Genomic DNA, 7573 nt, shown 5'->3' with positions numbered 1-7573 from the left:
CAGTTTTTTTCGAGCTGATGGTGAAAATACTCCTTTGGTCGTAGTAGCAAAATTTCGAACGGGCCACGGGAAAGCTCTAGGGACATTAAATTGATCCGATTCTTTTGTAGGGTCATAAAATATTCGATGGAGGTCTTCAGGACCCAAAATATGGCCAGAATCGGTGAATAGCCCCATACTCGGTTTTTCGGGCTGACGGTGAGCGTGCCCCTTTGGCCGTAGTAGCAAAATTTCGAACGGGCCACGAAAAAGCTCTATGGATATAAAATTGAACCGATTCTTTCGTAGGGACGTAAAATATTCTATGGAAGTCTTCAGGACCGAAGATATGGTCAGATTCAATGAATAGCCCCATACTCAGTTTTTTCGAGCTGACTGTGAACATACCCCTTTGGCTGTAGTAGCAAAATTTCGAACGGGTCACGGGAAAGCTCTAGAGACATCAAATTGATCCGATTCTTTCGTAGGGCCATAAAATATTCGAAGGAAGTCTCTAGGACCGATAAAAAGTCAGATTTGGTGAATAGCCCCATACTCATTTTTTTAGAGATGAAGGTGAACATACCCTTTTGGCCGTAGTAGTAAAACTTCGAACGGGCCACGGGAAAGCTCTAGGGACATCACATTGATCCGATTCTTTCGTAGGGTCGTAGAATATTCGATGGAAGTCTCCAGGACCGAAAATATGGTCAGATTCGATGAATAGCCCCATATTCAGTTTTTTCGGGCTGATGGTCAACATACCCCTTTGGCCGTAGTAGCAAAATTTCGAACGGGCCACGGGAATGCTCTAGGGTCATCAAATTGATCTGATTCTTTCGTAGGGCCATAAAATATTCGACGGAAGTCTCAAGGACCGAAAAAGGTCAGATTTGGTGAATAGCCCAATACTCAGTTTTTTCGAGCTGATGGTGAAGATACCCCTTTGGCCGTAGTAGCAAAACTTCGAACGGGCCACGGGAAAGCCCTAGGGACATCAAATTGATCCGATTCTTTCGTAGGGCCATAAAATATTCGATGTAAGTCTCTAGAACCGAAAAAAGGTCAGATTTGGTGAATAGCCCCATACTCAGTTTTTTCGGGCTGACGATGAACATTCTCATTTGGCCGTAGTAGCAAAATTTCGAACGTGCCACGGCAAAGCTCTAGGGACATCAAATTGATTCGATTATTTCGCAGGGCCATAAAATATTCGATGGAAGTCTCTAGGGCCGAAAATATGGTCAGGTTTGGTGAATAGCCCCATACTCAGATTTTTTCGAGCTAATGGTGAACATACCCCTTTGGCCGTAGTAGCAAAACTTCGAACGGGCCACGGGAAAGCCCTAGGGACATCAAATTGATCTGATTCTTTCGTAGGGTTGTATAATATTCGATGAAAGTCTCCAGGACCGAAAATATGGTCAGATTCGACGAATAGCCCCATACTCAGTTTTTTCGGGCTGACGGTCAACATACCCCTTTGGCCGTAATAGCAAAATTTCTAACGGGCCACGGGAAAGCTCTAGGGTCATCAAATTGATCCGATTCTTTCGTAGGGTCGTAGAATATTCGATGGAAGTATCCAGGACCGAAAATAATGTCAGATTCGATTAATAGCCCCATATTCAGTTTTTTTGGGCTAACGGTGAACATACCCCTTTGGTCGTAGTAGCAAAATTTCGAACGGGCCATGGGAAAGCTCCAGGGTCATCAAATTGATCCGATTTTTTCGTAGGGTCATAAAATATTCGAAGGAAGTCTCCAGTTCCGAAAATATGGTCAGATTCAGTGAATAGCCCCATACTCAATTTTTTCGGGCTGACGACGAACATACCTCTTTGGCCGTAATAGTAAAATTTCGAACGGGCCACGGGAAAGCTCTAGGGTCATAAAATTGATCCGATCCTTTCATAGGGCCATAAAATATTCGATGGAAGTCTCCAGAACCGAAAATATGGTCAGATTCGGTGAATAGCCCCATACTCAGTTTTTTCGGGCTGAAGGTGAACATACCCCTTTGGCCGTAGTAGCAAAACTTCGAACGAGCCACGGGAAATCTCTAGGGAGATCAATTGATTCGATTCTTCCGTAGGGTCATAAAATATTCGATGGAAGTCTCCAGGACCGAAAATATGGTCAGATTCAGTAAATAGCCCCATACTCAGTTTTTCAAGCTGACGATGAACATACCCCTTTGGCCGTAATAGCAAAATTTCGAACGGGCCACAGGAAAGCTCTAGGGTTATCAAATTCATCTGATTCTTTCGTAGGGCCATAAAATATTCGATGGAAGTCTCTAGGACAGAAAATATGGTCAGATACGGTGAATAGCCCCATACTCAGTTTTTTCGAGCTAACGGTGAACATACCCCTTTGGCCGTAGTAGCAAAATTTCGAACGAGCCACGGGAAAGCTATAGGGTCATCAAATTGATCAGATTCTTCTGTAGGGTTATAAAATATTCGATGGAAGTCTCCAGGACTAAAAATATGTTCAGATTCCTTAAATACCCCCATACTCAGTTTTTCAAGCTGACGATGAACATACCCCTTTGGCCGTAATAGCAAAATTTCGAACGGGCCACAGGAAAGCTCTAGGGTTATCAAATTCATCCGATTCTTTCATAGGGCCATAAAATATTCGATGGAAGTCTCTAGGACCGAAGATATGGTCAGATACGGTGAATAGCCCATACTCAGTTTTTTCAAGCTGGCGACGAACATACCTCTTTGACCGTAATAGCAAAATTTCGAACGGGCCACGGTAAAGCTCTTGGGTCATCAAATTGATCTGATTCTTTCGTAGGGTCATAAAATATTCGATGGAAGTCTCCAGGACCGAAAATATTGTCAGATTCAATGAATAGCCCTATACTCAATTTTTCGAGCTGACGGTGAACATACCCCTTTGGCCGTAGTATTAAAATTTCGAACGGGCCACGGGAAAGCTCTAGGGTCATCAAATTGATCCGATTCTTACGTAGGGTCATATATCATTAACGTTGAAAAACCGTTTGGTTACTCTGTCTGGGCTCACTGAGTAACAGTTGGATATGATGAGGCGTGATCTGGTGTAGGCTTCTGCTTGGTTCCATGACTTGCAGACGAGTGTGATTTTGTTACGGCCGTGTGTGAAGGTGATGATATTAATATGTTTTCGAATACGTTTGAGAGGACTTGATCTGGGGTTTGACTGAAATAGGTGTAGTCTCCGATGGAGATGACGTCGGACATGTTTGGTTTTGAGGTATGGTAATAATAATATTGTATTACAAACATGAGAGATTATATGTAGAGTAGGAAAACTTAGGGAGAAAGATAATCTATATTTGGTATTGATAACCATAATATTATATATTTATAACATAATAATTATAATGGAAAATATCTGGTTTCGGAAATGACCTGGAATCGTTTATGACGGTGCTAGACACGAGAGTACGACCTGGTACTGGAACGGGTTTCACATTTACCAAGGTTAAAACACGACCCGACCCTACTTGAAAAAGAACTTGTCAAATACTCGACTATACCTATAACAGGTTCTTACCTTACTGGATTCAGAACTGGTTCCTACCCGTATTTGATCCGGGGGTACGACTTGGTATTGGGTTTCATCTGAACATGTACATGGAACGGGGTTCATATTTACACGGACAAAACCCGAACTGGCCTGACTCTACTCGAAAAAGACCTGGTCAAATACTCGACTGTACCTGGAACTGGTATCTACCTTACCTTATTCAGAACTGGTTACTATCCGTATTTGATACGGGGGTATGACATGGTATTGGGTTTCTATCTAGACATGTACCCGGAACAGGTTTCACATTTACACGGTCAAAACCCAACCCGACATGGCCTTACTTGAAAAAGACCTGGTCAAATACTCGACTATACTTGGAACCGGTTTCTACCTGACCTGGTTTTGAGTTTTGTTGACCGTACCTACTCAGTTCCGGTTTTTAAACTTATCTTGCTTGTGTACCTCTAGGTTTAAATATGTGTGTGAGATGAAGATGAAAGTATTGGGATGGTTTATATCATATGCAAAGTTTAATCAAGATTCAACAACAAAACATAGAGTGTGACTTGACTCTATTGTTGGGTTTGGTTTTTTTATGCAAAGGTTTTTGTCTTTTATTTTCTTATCTTCTTTAGTGTTTTCTCTTTCCATCTAGATCTTTGTTTCTCTCTCATCTTTGTGTTATTATTTAACTTTCTTTTTCTATAATGGTTCAAAGAGTGTACACAAATAACAATTGTAGGAACATCTTTAATTAAATCATACACGTTTAGTTATTACGTCATCTATCACATAATATTCTTATAAATTCTTAAAAGTTTCAATTTCATCTTCAACGCTACAAATATTTTTTCTTTAATTTCCACCTCATCATCAACCCGTTACACATAATATTTAAATAAAACCTTTTTTTTTTACTTTGAGTCCACATTTTTACGTAAGGGCTTCTATGAAAAGATACTCTTCAATGCTAAGAGCATCCAAGGACCTTCACGGATTGATCTCCTTGGAGTTAGGACCCATTGGAGATGGTTTTAAACAAACATGAAATTAGCAAGTATTATAAATGATCTTCACTTGAATGTTTTTCCTCTACCATTAAAAATCATAAACAAAACAAATATATAAAAGAACCCATTGAAGTAGTATGAATTGAACGAACCATATATTTGCATAATACATCTTTCCAAATAATAATATTAAGGCTATCTATGGTGGAGGCTTCACATTTCACGGCCAGGAGATGTACTATGAAGGGTAGAAATGTGGTTGCGTGTGCGGTGGCTATAAATGACTTGTTATACTATTGATTAATAATTAAAAGCCCATTCTATTGTTGTGTCCGCGCTTTTCGCACACTCTCGTAGAAGCCATAATGCATGGCCTAAGATGTAGTATCAATTTCACATTTGAAGTTTGATAACTTTGTATAAAGCTTACAGAGTTCATTATTCTCCCATACAAGAACTTTAACAAGGTTTTCAGTTTTAATAATTTATATAGGTAAACAAAGATGAAAACTTGTAAGAAAAGTTTTGTTCCAATCAGGTCACTAAAGTTTTAATAACCCATATTATATATACTACCGGGTTCCGACCATTCTGGCACAAAAGGCCAAATATTTTGCTTAGGGCTCAGTATTAGATCAGACTAGGCTACTATAGACCGTTCACAACTGGACTTTTAGTCATGGGCTAAAGCTAATTTGACTCAAACTTCATAGTCTATAAACAGGTACCTTATTTGGGCCTAGGCTAATGACAAACAAAGAGCCCAAAAATATTTGGTTCATAGTTGTGAGCTCAACTCCCATGTTTACAAGACTTCTTTACTTCTTTAGTTTCATAATAATTTTCTTAATATTGAGCTCAACTCCCATGTTAGTTTGTTTTGAGTACTTTAGTGAATAAGAGGTGAAACAGTAAAATATCCATAGATACATTTTTTTTCTTGGTTATTAAGTACAAAATAACGCACACACTGTTATAAAACATGTAAAAACAAGAGACATCAATCTGATTGTTCACTTATCACAACAATTATCACTCTTAGGGGGTGTTTGGTACAGAGAATGGAAAAGGAGAGAAAATAGAAATGGAAATGGAATTGTAGAGAAAGAGAATTGGTATGGAGAATGAGAATCATTTCTCTTGTTTGGTACACGAGAAAATAAACAAAGAACTCTACCATACCCAACCCCACCTCCACCCAACCTGACACCACTCACCACCGCAGCCCCACCACCACAGCCCCACCACCACCACCAGCCCCACCACCACAGCCCCACACCACCAGCACCACCACCACAGCCCTTTCTTCAACCACAGCCCACCACCACCGGCTGCCGCCACCAAATCCCCTTCTTCAACCACAGTACACAAGAAATTAAAAAGATTCAAATTTTTGGAACATAAGATATAGAAAAAGGAGGCTCAGATCTGTCATCACTGCCTCTTTGGAGATTTTGTGGTGGTGGTTGTGGTGGCGATGATGATGATGATAATCAGAAGCCACCTGCGACCACCGCCGATTTCCACCACCACTGTCACCCACCTGCGACCACAATCACCCGACCATCTGAAAACCCTAACCTACCACGAACCACCACTTGAAACCCTAATCTCCGTTCACCCGTACCACCTGCAACCTACAACCGGTTACCATCTCTGTGTTCACCACTGCGAACGGCGGAGACGGGGTGGTGGTTGCAGACTTGGAGACGAGGTGGCAGTTGCAGACTTGGAGACGGGGTGGTGGCCGGAGACGGGGTGGTGGCCGGAGACGAGGTGGTGACATGCTATGAGGAGACTGCTGAGAAATGGATTTCTCTTTGTTTTAAAGAGAAATGGAATTCTCCAGTTTTAGAGAAATAGAAATGAAAAGTGGAAAACAAACAAAAGAAATAATTCTAATTCCATTTCTCCCCAATCAAATCCCTCTACCAAACACCCCCTTAATTCGTAAGTGAGTAAAAGTATTTTACATTGATAGATTCTTCTGCATGGTCGAAAAAGAAAAGAAGACATGGTTGAGGCAATCATATTTACCATTTGGTGGATCACTTGGAGAGCTCAGACAAGTCTATTTTGGGTTCGCAGTTTAAGATTAATGACACTATTTTTATTCGATTGTGTTGATTTCTTTTTTTGGTTTTCCTCTCGTTATTGTAATTTTAAGTTAAGTTGGGAAACGTGGCTTAGATACTCGTTACTTAGTATGTAACCGTTTTTTATATCTTCCGGTTAAGAATTTTTAAAAGGAGAGAGTTGTGGTTTTATTAAAGTTGGACTTTCAAATAAATAAATAAATAAATAAATATATATATATATATATATATATATATATTCTTTTTATTCACGAAGTGACAAATTTGTATCTTGAATCTTTCTCAAATTGCCCCAACCTTATGGTGACTAAACCTAACCAAACGTGACAAATATATTTTGACATACAAGTTGGTATAATTCCTCAAATATCACATGAATAATAAATAAAAATATGTTTTTCTTATATATTTATATTTAATTAGTGTACATCAAATATAAAATTTTGCCTTTGTAGTCATAAAAATAACTCACATATCCACTTTTTATTATGTTATATTTTATTAAAATTTAGATTCCTTGAAAATTTTCCTCATACTCGAAAGAAAGTTTTAAAATAAACACACAACATAAACCATATATCGCACCGACGAATGAAAATCTAATACATGATATCGGTCCAACGTTGACAACCTTTTGCAAACTATGACAGAATGGCCATGATAATTTTGATCCTATGTCATGTAAATGAAAATAACATGTTTTGTTTGGAGGGATAGGTATGTTGGTAAGTTAAGACACTAAAGATCAATTTGAGGATTTTTTTTTCAATGGATGATTGTAAAGGCCAAAGGTTGGTATGATCACCAATTTAAGTTAGTGGTATTTAGTTGGCAATAGGCCCTATATTTTGTTGTAAGCTTGTAAATGTGGTACAAATTTGGTTGAACACTTCATCCACTTAACATTATTACAATATCTTCTTTATAAAATATGTTTTCATGATATTTTGTTTGTATCAT

This window comes from Bidens hawaiensis, unplaced genomic scaffold, assembly GCF_021521415.1.
Source record: "Bidens hawaiensis isolate Kalapana, Puna unplaced genomic scaffold, B.hawaiensis_p1.1 tig00031792_1, whole genome shotgun sequence".
Classification (NCBI taxonomy): Eukaryota; Viridiplantae; Streptophyta; class Magnoliopsida; order Asterales; family Asteraceae; genus Bidens; species Bidens hawaiensis.
Note: the sequence above shows the minus strand (reverse complement) of the source record.